We start from the raw sequence: 19,291 nt of genomic DNA on the forward strand, positions 1-19,291 counted from the left end.
AGAGAGCGAGAGGGTTGCGCGGCAGGAGTATCCACTCTGTTTTGCCAGATTATACAACGGTCGCGGAATAACATAATTTCCAATAACCAGCCGGAACTCGATCCGGACACTTCGGTAATTTATTTTTCGCCTCCGCCAACGTCACTTTTCTAACTATTGCTCGGCGTTGTTCGCAGCAACGTTCGCAGATCCGACGAAAATCAAAATTATAAATTTGAAAATGAAATAAATTGATCAAATTTTCTTTAAAATCACTCTTCGCTATGACAACTTTTAACACATACAAGAAATCAATTTTTGATCAACGACAACTAACAAATTAATAATAAATTTCCCTAAACACCAACGAATCCGACTTGGATTAACAAAAAAATCCACCCACCACCAAAAAAGAAAATTTCATTCTATTCACCATCAACACCTACTAATCGCACGATAAACAGTTTTTCTAAAACGTATTTCAATTTTCGTAGAGAATTCTCGGAGTTTGCTCCGAGACGAACAAACGGACTCGGACCGTGGAGAGCGTTCCCCGGTGACCAATTAAACCGGAATTGATAAACCGGACGCGGACGGGGCCGCATTAAATAAGGTTCGTCGAAGGGGTCCGAGCGGATCGGATTGCGGATGAGTCGTTTCCCGAAGACGGAAGACGGATCTCTAATTCCAGGAGGACGGCACCGCCATCAATACTTTCCGGATAGCCGAGAAATCAGAGAACGACGCCCGCCGCTCCTCGACCAATCCTCTGCCCGTTGAGACGCACGCTTCATGAAATCTCGCAGATGACTCGTATTTCCCGACAATAAATCCGGACACTGACGAGGAAACGTAGCCCACAGAGAGAGGAGAGAGAGAGAGAGAGAGAGAAAGGGAAGGAGAAAGAGACAGCCAGATAGACAGACAGAGAAAGAGAGAAAGAGAGAGGCAGAGAGGCGTCGTTGCCGCCGTCCTGACCCCCACGGGAATACAATTCAAGGAGGTCAGCGTGATTCCTGGTTTTCTCTTAACTCTGCCGGTCGTTTCTCGAGCGGCGAGCTTTATCGCGCCTCGGTGGCGTGCGCGGCCGCCTCGATTCAACGGTTGGCCGATGCAATTTCCGCGGACGTCGGTGGAAAGAGTAACGCCCGCGTGGGTCAAGAAAAATGGAACCGTCTGAAAAAGCGAACCCGACCGACGATCGCCACGAATTATCCGCTCTCGGATCCTTTACGCAAATCAGCCACCGATCCCACGCTCTAACCCCTCCGCCGCGCCTCGTAACATTTTAATAAAGCCATCCTATTTCCAGATATCACTTCCGGGTCATCCGTATCTTCCCTGGCAACCGCGGAGAATCTTGGCGAACCGTTCTCTATCCTTAGCGATTTATTACCCGCGGCGGGCGCGCACTCTGCACAACGAGAGCAACTGCACTCGACGCGAAAGTGATCCTCGTTGGGTCGTTCGCACCGTCTTGTCGGAGATCTCGTTATTTGTTCTCCACGCGCGGCGAACAGTTATGGATATCGCGCCAGCCGGATTCCCTCGATCGGAAGATTTACGCTTACCTTATTAAACCGGTTTCGTGTTACTTGTTAAATTGGGAATTTTATTGCGTTTTTCTTGGTTGATCTCTTTATTCGAAGATTCGAATGAATCTTTATTATTTCATTGTCGTTGTCACTATTATTATTATTACTGACTTTCTGTAGAAAAATGTGAAAGATTAAATTCGGCTCTTTTGTGCTAAATAAATTAATATTGGTCGCGTGACAAATGCAAATGGAACTATGACACTTACCGTCACAGAAAAGGCTTAAACATAACAGTAATAATCATCGATCGAGTTGCAAAGCGCCGCTTCTCTCGTTCTCTCTCTCTCTCCCATCAAACGCGTTCGCTTGGATGGTTCGTTGATCCATGGTGTCTTGGACAATCTTCTCGAAGTGAAGACAATAAGTGGTGTTCGCTTGAACGGTGTTTTCCGTGGCTGGGAGCAATATTAGCTCAGTTTCGCCGGTTCGACGGGTTCGGCTGGCTGGAAATCGGGGGCCCGGCGAATTAAGGGCGCAGCCTCTTAGCATGCGAGAAGGTAGCTAAACCGGCAGCGATGGTCTAGCGAATAGAGACGGCCGCGAAGGGGCGGAGAGGGAGGGTTGGCTGGTCGGTTGGCTGGTTTTGCGGCGGAGGGCTCTGATAACCCCCGGGGCCGCGTCGGACTCCGGTGTCCATAAAGCGCAGATAAACGAGGAGTCTCCGGTGCAGATTAGGCTCGGTTCTCGACTCCCCGTCCGCGAACGGCTGGCCGGCCCGCTCCGCGCCGTTAGGTTATGAATCCCTAATCCGGCGTGCATTTGGTTTACGTAGGGTAGATGCGAGCGCATGCAATTTCGTGCGATACACGCCGGCGTGCCGCTTCGCGCCGGTGCAACGGTGAACAGGTGTGCGGGATGCACACAGGCGACGGGGATCGGACGCGAGGAATAACAGGGACCCCGGCAATGCGCGCCCCCGCGCGCGAACCCTCTCTGTCCCTTGCGCCGGTGAAACTATAGTCCGCGGGGCGTAGGGAAGATCAGAGGGTGGATCGCGACAGTATTTCGACCGGTGGACGTTAACGTCTCGACCCGCCATTCGTCAGAGCCGAGTCTGATTGCCGCTCGCGAGCCAGGATTACGAGTGCTCGGCCCAGGATCTGTTTTCCTCCGCGGTGCCAGACCGTTCCTGCGACCGCCCCGGCTGCCTCCGTCGACCTTATCGAACCCTCGGCTACGATCTCTCTCCTTTTTCTTTTCGGCCGCAATTACGGATCGACGCGTTCAACCTCTTAGACAGGGTTGAATTTTGTCGTACTTTAGGGCTTGATTGTAAGCCGAAATTCTGTTCGGGCGTCCAGTGCGATACAGGGACTGTGTCAGGGCACTTAAGATAAACCTTTAAAAATGCCGCCACCTTAACAAAAATATGTTAACAAAAGTGAATCTATGAGAATTAGACGATGGCTCGACATCAGCTAACCAACTCGTGGCGAAATAAATATGAAATTTACAAGAGAGAAACTGCACGCCAGAAATGGTTAGCGTTGTTCGAAAACTGCATACGCTCATAAAGTAAATTATCGTAAAGTAATTGTTTTATGGTTATCGGATGTACAATTATCGCGGCGAGGTTTCCCGATTTGTACCCCGCGTTGAGCGCGGAACACTTTTCCTCCCTCGCCGCGCCGCATAATTACACCGAATATCCACCGGATTCGATTAACCCACGCTCGATATATCGCGGCAACGTGTTATCGAGGGGGGATGGGGGCTGCAGGGAAATGTCTTCGAGCAGTTCCGGAAATTGATATTGCCGAATTGTCGCCGCTGCCGCCTTTCGCCGGCAATACCACCGGCACAAACCTCTGCGGCGACTTCATTACCAAAGGATTCCCCCGCCCGAGAGCTCGTCGTCGTCCGCATCGCGAACGAGTCCCCCGTATCTGCGACACACGGGACACCGCACCGTAGAGACACTTCTTCGGTACCCCGATACCCAAACGCGGTGATTGCACCATTTGCGAGGATCGCGGGGAGCTTTCGTTCGATTTCTTTCCCCATTGAAAAATGCACCACTTTCCGGCGACTCGAAAACGCCATCGTCTTCGTCTATCGCCTCGGCGACCGGAACAAGTTGCCGAGGTATAACTGTAAATGCTGGGAAAATATTTCAATATTCTAATGGCGGTTCGAAGCGGGTAAATAATCGTTGAGAAGTTCAAACAATTGTCGTGTATATCAATCTTCTTGTTTATTATGGGAGTCATAAAATAGATTGAAAAATGGAACTATTAGGGCCGATAGAAATCGAGAAAAGTAACCTAATGAAAAATCGTTCCTGAAACACGACTATTTAATTACCTGTGTTCTGAACACTTCACGTATATATTATTCTTTACCGACTTACTTACACCTGTTATCAAAATTTCATCGTTAATTGCGAAAATATTAAATACATTTTAAAACGTAATCTATTCAAAGTTCACTGTTTTCCTTCCACCAGTTCTGTAACTAAAACAGTGACCCGCGGATAGTGCGTCAATTAGCCATTAATGCCATTAATCCTCTTAAAGACAAAAGCGCATTAACATTCGTAGCTAGCGGCGGGAGCCGAAAAGAGCCGCCCGAAAACGTAGCTAAAATAACTTTCCCACCCTATCATACCATCGGGCCGTTCCATCGGCCGTTTCCCGATTAGAAAAGCAATTCCTGCTATGATATCGATTACAATGGCTCGCGTAATTCCCGTCATGGTTCCGGGATCGGGGCAGGGGAGCGGTGAGAGCGAGGTAGGAGAGAGGTGGGCGCAGCACACACGGCGCGGCGAGCCGTCGGTGAATTAATTCGACCGCTATACCAATTACGATCCGTCGATTCGCAGATGCTAGAGAATTTATATCGCATTAATGGGATCGTTGCCGGGTATCATTCGCCGCGCGATATTAATTGCAACGTGCGCAACCGGCGACGGCCGGTTCGATTGCGAAGAGTAAACGACGGTGGGGCCTGACGGTCGTTCTGCCGACCTACGCGTGCCCCCGTCGTCTCTCCTTTGTGGCCAGGCCTCGGGGATTACGCGAGTCCAGCGGAGGAGCCCCGTCCGTAAGCGGCGGCCATTTTGCCGGTGCCTGATCTCCCGGTCAACCGATTCCGACGTCCTTCCTTATTTATCCGTCGGTGACGTGCTTCCGCTCAAAGACGTTTTTATTTATGCAACGAGTGCCCGTTTCCGCTTCGATGCGCTTCGCTTTGCGACGCCTGTCCCCTCCGTGCTCCACAACCCTTTTCCCCGTGCCTCGGCGTGTTAAGGGAACTAGGAGGCGTGGGTGTTGCATAATCCCCCGAGGATGTCCTTTATTTAACTTCGGATCGCTCGGGACCACTTCGGGTCTTCAAAGATGCCGGCCTTGATCGGTCGAACGACCGCGGGCGAGAACGATTAACCCTTTCGCTCCGAGCATATACGCGCTAATCCAAATGACGTGTACATAAATGACATCCTTAGTCGATGACAGCAAGTTAATAATTTTTCTTTCTGAATAATTCTCTAGGTCCTTTTATATTTAAAATATAAATATACTTGTTACATTAGAGCAACGATTGTTTTTATTCGGCACAGTTGTTATTTAACCCTTTGCATTCTAGGCCATTTTAAGTCTAGATCTAAAATAGCTATTTTAACCAGCTGCATTTCCATTTCATATAACTTAGTACAATTTTATGAATATGAAATTCAGTCGAGTGAATCATGAAACTGTTACACTTTTAACAATCTTTTAAATAGAAGGGTCTTTAATAATATCAAAATTATTTTGGAAATGATATAACGATTTAATAGTACTTCGGCGGACGACGCTGCCGTGGCGAAAAAGGGTTAACGTCTTCGCGAGGGAATGGAGAAAGTAGCCAGGAGTCCATCCGCTGGATCAGGCTCGTTGAAATGGCTGCACGTCAATGGCGTCGCCGAGATTATTTCAGGTCTGCGGGACGGACGCGAAGGTAGAGCGAAGGATGAATGGAGAGGGCTCTGTTGTGACTGGACCAAGGTGATTATGGAAATTCGCGTCTCCCGGTGTAATATTAATGAGCGGAAATTGAATGGCCTGTTTTTCTTCTATCAGGAGTTTTAGCTGGAATATAAATTGGTAATTAAGTGGATGGGAGGGAGAGGCGGTCGTGGTATTCGCCGCAGGTGAAAATAGAGTTTTCGATACGTCGGGTGGTATCGCGCGTGTCGCGCGACTGCGTCAGATTGGTTTTTTAATTGTTCCGCGGAACAATGCCGTGGAATTTGCTTGTGATTTTTTACGGAATAACGATCGTCAGAGAGTTGGTATCGCTGGTAATTGTAAATGAGTGATTAAGCATTCTAAGGAAAATGTTTTAGAAGCCAATATTCTCTGTTCTTAAGTATGAAATTATAATAATATTTTAAGTATATATAATAAGATAAAAAATAATAAATCGTTCTTGGTTAGTAATGCTGCTGTACTATTTTCGTTAATAATTATGTCGGGCATCTACCGCTATATATCTCGTAGTTGACAATAAAATAATTAAACAGAAATATTCATTGCATCGTCTAGAAACCTCAGTCTATCCGCCAACCGCATACACATTCAACACAGTGACACTTTTCAGTCGTAATAAAATCAATGATAATCTAACAAGTAACCTCCTAAAAATCGCTCCACAATAGACACCCTAAACAAGCTTAAAGCAACGAAAGGAGATCCACCGTACCAAAAAATATTGCCTTCCGAAGAAACGTCTGTTCAGGCTACGCGAGCGCAGCCGCATCTTCCGAATGTCCTCGGCTCTCGATGCGGCATCCTTTGAACCAGTCAGTCTAACAATGGTCCCGGCTTACACCGTAGGACACTGCAGGGCACGCGACAGCGTTCCTCGGGGCAGGAGACCCGCAAGGTTTCGTCCCCGGAAACGAGGATCGACTAGTAGCAATTCCCTCCGCATCTCCCGTTTCTCCCTCCCTCGACGCGCGGCCTTTATTGAATCCGTAGGAAGCGGCTAGTCCCGCCGTATGCAATCCACGTTCCGATCCACGGGCAAAATATACAAGAATACAGCGCTCCCAGAGCCCCGAATGTTATCGGTGCGGGGGAGAGGGAGGGGACGCGGAGTGGATCGGAAACAGCGGGCTCCTCGCGCGGGCCGAATTGAATTTAGCCATTGTCTCATTATTTTATCGGCGCCCACCGCGGCTCGGTTACCGCGCGTCCCCGCTTGTTGCTCCGACGGAATCCACTTTGGCCCCACCCCTCACCACCCCCGGGTTCCCTAACGAGCGCAGCACTCCGCTCGGCGCTGCTGCGATCTCTTTTTTTTCTCTCTCTCTTTTTCTCTCTCCGCCAGCGTGTCCCATCCCCGTGGCCCGGTTTTTCCGCGCGCGCGGCGACCCTAAAATTGCGATTGTTTGCGTCCCTGTGACGTGGAAACATCGGTAATTGGATTACGGGTCTTTGCTTTTATGACACGCGAAACGGTGCCCACGGAGTCGATTTTAGAAAACCCTCGGCAGCCGGTTGCTCGTTTCCAGCATCTTTTAGCTGGGAATTGAAGATTTTTTTTTTTAGAAGAATTTAGACGCGATTAGACCGCGGATTTAATGGATTTATAGAACGATTCGGTGGGTGGAATTTAATATCTTTAGCGCCGAAAATCAGCCGCTAAAATCTTTACATAGTTAAATTTAATTAATTATAACGGAACTAGAAAGTTAATACTTATTATGAGGAGTGGCATTGGAACTCTTTCGTATGCGAAATACTATAGTCAAATTTAGTTTCTTCAAATGTATCATAATAAAAATGAATTTGCAAGACTGGCCAGAAATTAGTGGAATTGAATATAATTTAATACAATTTCATACAATTTCATACAATTTAAAACACTTTCATACAATTCGATGCAATTTAAAACAATTTAATGCAATTTAATGCAGTTTAATGTAATTCCAGGTAACGCAGCATCCGACAAAAGTATCAGCACAGTGGCGGTAAAATATCTCTAAGATGAAAAGCCGACGACCAGGTAAGTATGCCGAGTGATAAAGCGGTAGCGAAACCATCGTCCGAACTCTTTTCCCTCCACGCAAGGAAACGAGAAGTCTATGAATACTCCTGGAAGCGTTTCCTCGACGTCGACGCGGACCTCCCAGTCCTCGTCGCCATTCGTCGCTGAATCATCAACGGACGCGGTTTAAAACGTACTAGCCGCTTTTCGCTTTTATTTCAATTTCCATTTCTCTTATATCCTAGTTGTTGCTTTACCGACACTCCCGGCAGAACGCAGTCCAGTTAAATGTTTCCGCATGACGGGCCTCAATGCCCCGGGGAATTTCGGGCAAGGAACTTCACGCAATCCGCGTTCGCTGTTTCGTATGTCGTTCGCGGGATTTTTGCGACACCGTAAAGCGAAGTCTGCAGGGTGGGAAGGGATAGAAGTGGCGCGAAGATTGTGCTGAATTTTTACAGGTTGACCGAGTCTAGTCAGACAGGTGTGTTGGAGCGGTGGACGGGTATTTTTGTTAGATAGAATTAGATGCGGCTGTTAGGTGGAGTTCGATATGAAATTGTTTAGATCTGGAGCAGATTTTTTTGTGAATTATGTTTCGTCAGACCGATGCAGATTTTTCTATAAATTATAATTTTTCACGTCAATTTTGCAAGAATTTTCCGATTGCCGGAGTCCATTTCTGGAATAGTTTCGCCGTGGTTTCCGACGACGCCGCGCGGCGCCGGGATTTTTCGGGTCCGGATTATACACGCGGTGGATGTTCGCCGTAATCGTGGAACGGGCGCGACTCGGTGTAGAACAGACGTCCGTAATTGAAACCGGCGAAATAACGAGTGTCCCCGCCGCGAAGCGTTTCCTTCTTAACCCCCCTCTGGTGAATTATGCCGCGAAAAGGTGCGGCCCCGCATATGCATCCGCGTATAATAATTCCCCGGGTGCGAGGTAGAACGCAGTCGCCGTTTTCGGAATGAACAAATTACGAGGGCGCCGCCGTTTCCGTGGGCCGGTGTTCCTCCACAGAAAATATAAACGTCCCTGGACACGCGTCCGTGTGCGCCACTGCGAGGGTTCCTCTGCGGCAGCAGCTTCCTGTGTACGCAGCGGCCGGAAGTCGCGTTCCTTTTTTCCCGCGGCCCGCGGGGTTGGCTTTTGTGCCGCCTGGAAACGTTCGTGTCGTGCACGCGCGACTTTTACCTAATTTTCGTGGCTAGGACCGTATAATGCTGTGAACGCGGTGACTCTGTCACCGGTTACTCGCTGGACGTTTCACCTGCCCGCGAATAAATTGTCTCGTAAATGTTTGAATATCTTTGCCCGAAGTTGCCCGGCCACCCGCCACGGCCTCTCCAAAAACCAGTGGAAGCTGTTCCCCGTAATTCTTGTCGACGAGGCGTAATTGTCGTAGCAATTTCGCGTGAATTAAATCAGCCAGTTCCTTTCGCCGGACAACGAACGCCTGAAACCCTGATAAATTAGCGCGAAAGAGTTCAGTTGAAACGTTTGACCGGTCCGGGTGGATCGCGTTACGTATGAATTTGTAATACCGTGGCTTACCCACGGGTTTCAGATTATCCGGACGCGAGAGCCTGAGCGTTCAGAAATTCCGACAGCGATTAGGGGTTGCCTCGGCGTCGAATCACACGCGGAGCAATTTGTCGGACCGTAGGGACCACCGGAAGCTCCATAACTTTTCGAGCTACAAATTGGGGGGTGGGGCCGGCGATCCGGCGATCTAAGGGAAACCGCCCCGGATTAGGCTCGCCCGAAGTCTGGCTCTGTTAATTCGCAGCCGACGTTGGACACTTAATCAACCGGGGGGGCCCGATGAATTTTATCGGTCGCGCGGAATCGATCGTCGAGCCGCGACGCGAAGTGTTAAGGGTGTCCCTCAAGTTTCTTTCCTTCTTCTATGCGAAATCAATGTAGACAATACATACTGTTTAATGTTGATTTTAACGGAATTTTTTAGAAGGGACAAAACATTATTCCGTGCCTGAATATACTTGTATACTTAACCCTTTGCACTCAAGTGGCGCCGCTGAGACGCCAATGAAAATTGTTACATAATTAACAAAATAATGTTGACATTATTAAGGACCGTTTCGTTAAAAGCGTAACAATTTTACGAGTCACAAGCAAAGGGTTAAATATGTATTACTAACAAGGGATTAGAATTTTATTTCAATTTTAAAGAACATTATAACATCCATATTTAATTGCACTCAATAACACAATAAATCGACCTTAAATAATAAATATCGTCTATTGATTTCGCATCGAAAAGAAAAGGAAGAAACTTGTAGGACGACCTAATAAATAGCCTTTTTGCGAATCCATTTTAATGTCAGTGGAATCGATTCGTAGATCAGACCGAGCCAGAGATTCTGAAACTAGAAGAACTGTGTTGGTTTTCGGTAGGTGAAATCTCTTTGCTCTGAGGAGACGTCCAGGTGGGCGGTAAAAAAAGTCAGCGAAACCACTCGAGTCGTAGAAAACATCCGGAAGCAGTACGCATTTTGATGGGGGGTGGGCAAAGGAACGTGCCTCCGTCGTCCCAGAAGATTTATTTAAACGAATACGCTCGCTTTGATCTTCGCCGTTCTCCGTGTAACTCAAAGGGGTGGGAAATTGGGGCGCGGTTCGAGGGCCTGCCGGGTTAGTCAGAGAGGGAGAGAGAGAGAGAAGGAGAGAGGGAAGACTGGTTCCGGGATTAAAATGAAATTATTCGGTTCCATGTATTCAAATGGCCGGCCGCATGAAGGAGAATGTTTTTCTAGCCCCGGTGGACGGGGATGTTATTTAACCCTCGGCCTGCCACGGCCACTTCCTATTAAGGATTTGCATACTTTACACATCGCTTGTTTGCTGCCAGATTTACGGCCGGCACTTTGCTACGAACTCCCCGCGACTTCGTCCATTATAACGGCGGCGGGACCCAGAACCCGCGTCGTCCCGTTTAACGTGTATGGGCTGACTTTTAATCGTCTGTCGATGCTTTTTAATCCCGTCGAATAAATAAAAACGAAATCTCGCCGTCTTCGTGACTGCAGAAACTAATTAATTCTTGCTTCGCTGACGTTTTACTGAGCGGACGTTACCTCGATATAGTTGCACTGTCAACTAGCCAATTACTCCTGACGAATATACTCGTCATACTGCATTCGTTGAATTCTGTCATATTTCATTCAATTCAATTCTTCCATATTTTTAAGTGAAAAATATAGTACTCCGTTAAAGAAAAAAATTATCCTTTAAATATCTGTAACATAAATAGCTTTACCTGATATAATAAAATATTTGTAATATATATTACGCCCTTTTGAACTACGTAATTTTTACAGTGAAAATTTTATTGTCCAACGCATATTTTAGAAATTAATAAATAAATACGATTATGAATATGAGATAAATGTTTCGAAGAGTTTGCAACTGTTAACTAAAGCAAGACCTTCATCTGGTAATATAACAAAATTGCACCTGTCTCCGTTAAGTTTAATCGCGTTCAATTCGATTCGATTTCGATTAAACCGAAATTGTGTCCGATTAAACACAGCCTAAATCTACTTAAGAATCTCGGCTCGCCCCGGTGAGACACTGACATTCAAAAATACGAGTTCCGCCGTGTTCCTATCGATTTCTCGCGATCCCCCACTCGACGACGAAAGTTTGTGGAACACTTTGGTTCCCGAACTAATTTCAGCGGAGCCACCTTTTCTCCGTTTCTCGCAAATATTAGCTCGAAGTATCCAGAAGCATTGTACTCGGGGCGGGGTAGGGAGGAGCGGGTTCGATATCGCGCGAAGACCTTCGACCCTATCCGGGGAATGATCTCTCTCTCTCTCTCTCTCTCTCTCTCCCCGGGGTCGGTGTTATCTCACGGTATAACGGCGTGCTTGATACCGTCGATTAACCAGCGATCAAACAGCCGTCGTAAAAATGATATCTCTTAATTAGCCGCGATCCCCTCGCCGCCGCGATGGTGGTCTCGTCCGTGTGAGGGTTAATTGGCAGTCGGGGGCTGGCCCGGGGGGAGGGAGGGGACGGAAGCGAGGCACGCGATCGCGCCTCGCTCGGTTTCTTTGTCCCATGGTAATCACGGGGGGCATTCAACGTTTTATCAAGGAAGGATAGAGGCGACGGAACAAAGAGCCGGCCGGCGTGTTTCATCCGAGGCCGATCTCCCGAGGGTATGTCCTCCGCGCGCTATCTCTCGGCTCATCCCTTCGAACGCCACCCACGGCCGTGTGGCACCGAGGACGCCTCTTGACTAGGCGATCGCTCTCCCACAACGTACACCTCTAACCAACGCGCGCCATGCGGCGGCTACGCAAACTCTGGTCCGCATCTAACATTCCTCGCCCTACTCGGGACAGATCTTGGCAACGGGACAGAATACACTATTCTACGTGTCTGACCACATACTGCACTTGTTCGATAACGGGTAGTCCTTCGATTTGACGATCAGCTGCTTCTTAAAGAGAGAGAGAGAGAGAGAGAGAGAGGGGAGAGAGTATTCAATGGGATTCATTATGAATTGCGTGGTTCTGTTTACGACAATTTTGGGAATAATTGTTATTATTTTTTTTTTAAGGAACAAATGGAAATTATCCAAATAATTTCTAACCCCCCTCACCCCTCGTAAACCTTCTTACCGAAAGAATTATTTCTGCTTTCATTGAAGAGATAATAAACGCTGTTGACTTTCCATCGAGCAAATATCGCGCGTGCCAATGTGAAATTGGAAACTGGCCGCTCGCGTAAAATTCGTAAATTCATTCGTGCGCCACGATATAAACGCTTTCACCGACCGAAATATATTTGTTAAGGAGGGTGCGCTGTCCGGGGACTGTCATGGCCCGCCGGATGGATTACGTTTACGTTACGGTGTGCAAGCAGCCGTTGATGCAAAGCTTTCAAGAAACGCGACACTTTTCTTGGCGCTGGCGCGCTTGTTGTCCCAGAATTTATAGTCGGCGCGAACACCCGGGCTTCGTTTTAATAGGAAATTTTGATACTGTAATTGCGTTCTGGAGCTGGTTGATAAGTGGTCCGTATTTACGGGCGGGATCGGCCGACGATTCTTGACGTACGTGACCGCGCTAATTGCGGGGGAATAATTTAGGCGGAAGTACGTTATGGAAATCAGCTTAGCCTGGCCGGAGGGACGGGCCGCGATTAATCCTCTTTCGATCCCGGGTCGATCGAAGCACCGTGCGCCGCGTGAAAGAAGAAAATGAGAACGGGAGAAAGAGAGAGAGAAAGAGAGAGAGAGAGAGAGAGAGAGAGAGAGAGTCTAGCATAAACATTGCAACGCAAAAGTGTATAACAGAGAAGCACCGACACGAGAACGTCGAAGGAATGAGAAAGCGCACGCACAAGAGAGGGAGAGAGAGAGAGAGAGAGAGAGGCTGATACGCGAAATATTGCGAAGAAAATAAACGAAGGAACGGTGCCGGAATATATTTTCAGCGGTGCGGTAACGTTGTAATCCATAAACGGGAACGCAAAGGGAGCTAAAAAGAGGCGTGCGGCCTCCGACCCGCGTTTTACACCGAATGGAAATCCTCTGTTCCTTTTATCCTCGGACAGTTTTTGCATATCGCGTTCCACAGATTTCCTTTCAGCACACCTTTCCCACATAATCATCAGTTTCCAGCGGCCGGAGTTGATGGATAGGCACCCCTCCCGTATCTTCTGTAAGAGCCCTCGAAGAATTATGGTTCCCTGGAACACGATAGTCGGCGATGTTCTCTATTCCTGTTATCTTGCAGCGTCTAATTAACCCCTTGCACTGCGACTCATTTGACGCTGCGTCTATTAACACTTATCTTGTCCTCAATATTATCCTTGGTAGGACCAGATAATTTTTGTTTCTCGTATTGTCCTTTTATTTACTTCCGTTCTTAGACTTTTTAATAATAGAAAAATTCAATTTGATTTTAAATTAGAAGAAATTAATAATATTCGTAGTTCCCAGATGATCCGTGGAATTTTTATCACGAGTCTGACTCGTTTCAAGTGATGGTTAGTCAGAGTATACTGGAGTGGGGTAATATTTTGTTCGACATGATCGAATCTATTATGGGATAAAAATAACGATTATAAGTTATATATATAATTATTTATTTCGATTAGATTTTCGTCGGATAAAAGATGAATTATTCGAATAAAGAGAACAATATTAATATACAGTAATTAAAATAGTGTTAGGAGGAAATATTCGACTAAAATACATTCTTTAGAATATATATTCTTTTAAAATAATTATTTGAATGGATATAATTATTTGATTGAATGGAAAAGCAGACAATTTTTACACATTTCCGTGACCATACCCTTGACTACGCGTCAACCGATTTCAACTTTTTTTCATCCACCTCGGTAGCACGGAACAAGTACCAAATAAACGAAAAATTGAACAGAGAAGATTCTGCGGTCGCCTCGAAGGACTTCTGGCATGCCCTGAATAATACCTGTTCCCTATTTAAAATCACCTGGCCGCGGCTGTCGCGAGACCGGCAAAGACGGAGCAGCGAGAGTATATGGCGCCGCGGGTCTCTCGATCCGACGGAACAGCATCGATCTTGAAGAGCCGAGGACCTCGTGGGTCGTAAGGAACGTTGCTTACGGTAATTAGATTCGAATGAGATGCAGGAAAAACGTAATAATTTCCCACGGGAGCGGCACTGACTTCGAGAAACGACACGGGGAACGAGGTGGACCCGTTCTCTGGCAACGTTGCCAGAGTATCGCCCCGTGTCCGTTCGCTATTTGCGTCTGTACCTTAGGTTGATGGAGATGGTTTATAAATTTATTTAGAGCGACGCTATAGCTACACGGTATCCTCGATATTTATCCAACAGTGCTTAACCCTCCGACTACGCTCCCTATACTACTCTCCCCCGCTTCTTTATTTGTCCATAATATGATATCGTCGATTATTTCGTCATTGATAAATAAATGGAAGCACTCGTCTTCTGTCCATTGGTGCAACATGTTGCCAATTACGACCAGATACCGCTACAATTTCTTTACAATTGTTCATAATTGTAAAGATCCTCTTCCTCAATCTCATTTAATAGAATCATTTCATGGCGTCAAGGAAATAATTGAGGACGAAATAGTTGTAATCGACGTGGCTCTGAAAGACGTAATAGTGTATAGGTTAATCTATCGCGAGCACTCGCATAAATATTGCAACACGAACGTGTATAACTAAGGGGAAGCACCAACGCGAGAAAGTCGAAGGAATGAGAAAGCGAAAGAGAGATAAAGAGAGAGAAGGAGACAAAAAGAGAGACCGAATGAAATATATTATACAAGAAATTATGAGGTATCCCGGGCTCCGCCGTTTCTCCCATTAACTCGGCTCCTTGGAGCCGGGACAAGGTGTGCAGCAGGCCGCGGTATCAGCGATGAAACGCGGGCGTCCGTCGCGGGCAGGTTAAAAAATTAATCGAATCAGACCTCTCGGCGGCGGTCGTCCCGCGGCGAATAACGCTCGGTCTGCGCTAAATAAAGCAATTCAAGTGGTCGCCGGGGTTCACAAAAGGCATCGAGTATCCCCGACAATCGAGCCACCTCTCACCGAAACGAGCCACGACAATGCCGGGGGCACCGATATTCTTTCACGCAACGATGCTTTCCTTAATGAAACTTTCATAAATCCCGGGGCCGAGGCTGTTCCTTGCGGAATCCAGCTGTCGGGACGACCGGGGGGAAAAACGCTCTGAATCCATTCAACGTGTTCAACTTCGTTCTCCTGGGCCACCGCCCGACCATAGACTGTCCTATTCTACTTGGTCGGACGAAGAGCTTATTGTTATTCTACGCTGACCATGCGCTGGCTTATTCAACGCGTTCGATCATTGACCGTCCTGTTCTATGTTTGATTAACCCTTTGCACTCGAAGCCATTTTAGCTCTAAATCTAAAATAATTTTTCTGTCTTATAACATTTTCATTTTAAGCGGCGAACCGTATTTTTTATATACCAAATTAATTCTCGTGATTCATACTAACAGTGCGATATTTAATAATTTTTAAAAGGTGAAAGAACAATATCAGTGGTGCCTGAGAGTCACCATTCGAGTGCAAATGGTTAATAGATTACGTTACTCTAATGTAAAAGAAGTGAAATTTAATAATAAATAACTTTCTCTTATTCTTAAAAACGGAAATATTATTTGTATAATTTACGTATAGAAAACCCAGTATATTTAGTCTTCTTACTAACGAATATTAACTTCCCCATACACAATCATTACAAACTACCTCCCACTAACTATCTAATCCCAGCCTGCGTCCCATCAGCCACCAACATCGACTATCTCCCCAACTATGCCCCAGCTTCTGCCCACTAACACCCCAGTGTCATCTTCCGCTGATCTCTCTCTCACCCTCTCAGCCAGTCCATAAACTTATCCATCTTGCTCGCCGATCACAGACTACAAACAACTCGACGAATTACAGGGCAACTTGTATCACTTGTACCCAGCGCCATAAAACGCCCTTATTACTCCGCGATCCCCGCGTCCCCCTTCGTTCGCGACGAAACGATCTCTCTCGCCCACCCCAGTGGTCCCCGATTACAAACAGCCCCGCGGTACGCTTCCGTCGCTAGAAGCTGCTCCCGCAACGCTTATCCTGCAATTACACGTTTATGCAACCGAGAGACCGGCGCGAATAGCCGGGATGCACCGTGTGCTCGTCGGTAGAAGGGGTGGGGCGCGCCGGTGTCTTGAATTCGAGACCCCGGGTCAGCCATCCGCTATTAAAAGCTCGCCGTGCGGCGGACGAGCTAAGTCGCGTTAAGAAGCTTTCCTACGAGCCGAGCAAGCAGCGAAACGACCGGCCAGCGCAGCATTCAGTTTCAGGAATTCGGGAAACTCCGCGGAGCGTAAAACATCGTAATCCCGATGCGCGGAGCGGGTAGACGCGGAGGGTGGAAGCGGAGCGGCGAGGCCCGCGGCGGCGATGCCCTCCTTTTTCGTCTCGGCTCCTCTCTCTCCTCTCGGTTCCTCTCTCTCCTCTCGGTTCCTCTCTCTCCTCTCGGTTCCTCTCTCTCTTTTCGGTTCCTCTCTCTCTCCTCTCGGCTCTTCTATCTCTACTCTCTCTTCTCTGTCCTCTCTTTCTCTTTCTTCTCTGTCATCTCTCTCCTCTTTCTCTCCTCTCTCACTCCTCTTGGCTCCTCTCTCTTCTCTCTTCTCTCCTCTCTCTTCATCTCTCACTCCTTTTGGCTCCTCTCTCTCCACTCTCTCTTCTCCCTCTACCCTCACTCTCTCCTCTCTCTACTCTCACTCTCTCTTCGCCCACCTCACCGCTCCTCTCCAGGGAGGAGAACCGAGGGTAGGAAGTTCGGGGCTTCTTTCGTGCAATAAACTCGCGGTCGGTATCGCCGCCGCGCCGCTATTTCGTGTTCCTGTAATAAGACGAGCGAACGCGAACATATGGGCGGGGTTCAGCGGCGGGGCGGCTTTAATTTTCTGCGGCGAGCCAGCTTCCTTTTGTGATATACACCCCCCAACGGGTCCTCCGTATACACCGCGTTCCCTGCCTCCCGGCGTCGCCATTTAGAAGTTACTTTGCCAAGGGATCCACGCGCCACTTTGTCGGCCCCCCGTTCCCCTCTGCCTCTTGTTTCCTTTCGGCCACCGAAGCCGACGCGCCTCACGGCTCCCACGCTATCGGATTCCGATTTTTATTCCGACCGGCGGACCGTATTATTTCGAAGTTTAACGCGTGGCTTTTTCGAGACCGGCCTCTCGCGGTAACGCCGCGTTCGCAAGAATGGAGGATCGAGTTCACTTGCTGAATCTTCGAGCGGACTCGATTGGACCGTTGGTGTAACTTTGGAATTTTTTTGGTGGAGAAGTACTGTATCTTTTATGATATATTATATTTATTGAAATTTTATTTGAAGTTTAAAGTTTAACTGAGTTTATTAATTAAACTTTGTTGTTGATACTGGGTCTTTTATTGATTTATTTAAGATTTTATTGTATGTCGTTAGCAATGCTTGTCTTGTATGGCAAGGGGTACAGCCGACGCAAAAATTCCAAGGAGAACCTGGCGATTAAACGGAACGTGGAAGTAGAATAGTTCACGTGGCTTTGTCTCGATTAAAGATCGATAGACAGTGAATTTTTGTGAATAATTTACGGTAAACAGAGCTCGAATAAAAATGCACTCACCGCGTTGATAAATATAGTAAATCGACAACGAACTCTAAATTATTTATTTCCAGTGTCCTGGAAATCCGCTTAAAAATTCCAAAAGCACACGGTGCTGAATAAATCACAGTGTCGTTGAAATATTTCGAGCTCGACATAAATTTTCGTGGTTAAAAATGCGCATGTTATATTCAGCATATTTTACACTTAATTTATAAAATTAAAAATGACATCGATTTATCTACCCTCCCATCAAAAGTCCCTTGATTTTGGCAGAACATTTTCATTTAGTTCCGTCGCGCGCCGTCGATCCACCCGGAACAGCAAAATAATTTTCAGCTCGTTTAAGCGTAAAATATTTTATTCCCTTTTGTTCCAACCCCCGGACAAGTTTCTCTACTCTCTAATTCTGTTTCATGTCCGCCGGGTTTTTGCCGCGCGCGCGCGCGATGAACTTCTTCGCAAGAAAATAAGCGCTGTCGTTGCGAATGCAGATGGAGCAGCGAATTAGGATGGAGTGCCCGCTCGCGGAAAAATTATAATTGACGACTCGGGCAGCCCGGCGAGTACGACCTGGTCCGGCTAATTTCGAAACGGAATTCGACGGCCGCAATTAACGCTGAAAACCGGGCCAAGTTGTAGCCGGTTCCGCGTTCGAAGGGAAAAATTAGATAATGATCGTGCGATCTGCGTTGCGATATACGGCGGAAAGAAAACGAAGAGCAGACGATCGTCATCGGAGAAAATATATTGGAACATCGTGGCACGAGTTCTCTGCGTAGAAAAATATTCAGCTCGGTTGTGTTATCGTCTGATGGAAGATTATTATCATTGGCAACCCGCGGGCTCGGTCGGCCAGCTGTGCTGCTAATTTCGAAACAGAATTCGACGCTCGGAATTAATGCCGGAACGAAGTGGAGACGTAGTTTCGAGTCGATTTGAAGAGGCTGTTTTAACAGTTTAGCAACCGGTAGCCTGTAATGTGGATTTTTATTACGGTGATCAATAATTTATTATCTATGTATCTTAGCTCTGCAAGCTCTTGCATTATTATTTAATTTTTTAAATGTTACATACATTTCGCATTGTTCAAGTCACTGTGTTACGCAATGGACTCCCCACGTGTTTCCTAGATATTGACAATTATTTTTTCCCCTCTTCTCAATTATTTATATATGAACAAAGACTTAAAACACATCAATTACTCCTCAAATCACTGTACAATACAATAGACATAACGAAAAGTACGAATCATTGCATAGCAAAATATCGCAACACGGAGTCCTCCGTGCAGAAAATCATCGTCACAAAAAAACCTTTCGTTGCCTAACAGAAAATTATTACAATGCATCGCGAGCATAGGTGGACAATGAAGTACGCAGAAACGGTACCAATTACAAGGGCCTATCCGTCCCGAGAAACAAATTCTCCGTCGCCGGTGAGCGCGGTTTAATATCCCGGACCGTATCACGACAAGGAACGCGCGTACAAGACGTCCCATAAAACCGGCAAGATAAAGTTCCCATAAAGACGTCAAGGGAGGTTGCGGCGTGCGCGCGCGGGC

Source organism: Augochlora pura, chromosome 3, assembly GCF_028453695.1.
Source record: "Augochlora pura isolate Apur16 chromosome 3, APUR_v2.2.1, whole genome shotgun sequence".
In the NCBI taxonomy this organism is placed as follows: domain Eukaryota; kingdom Metazoa; phylum Arthropoda; class Insecta; order Hymenoptera; family Halictidae; genus Augochlora; species Augochlora pura.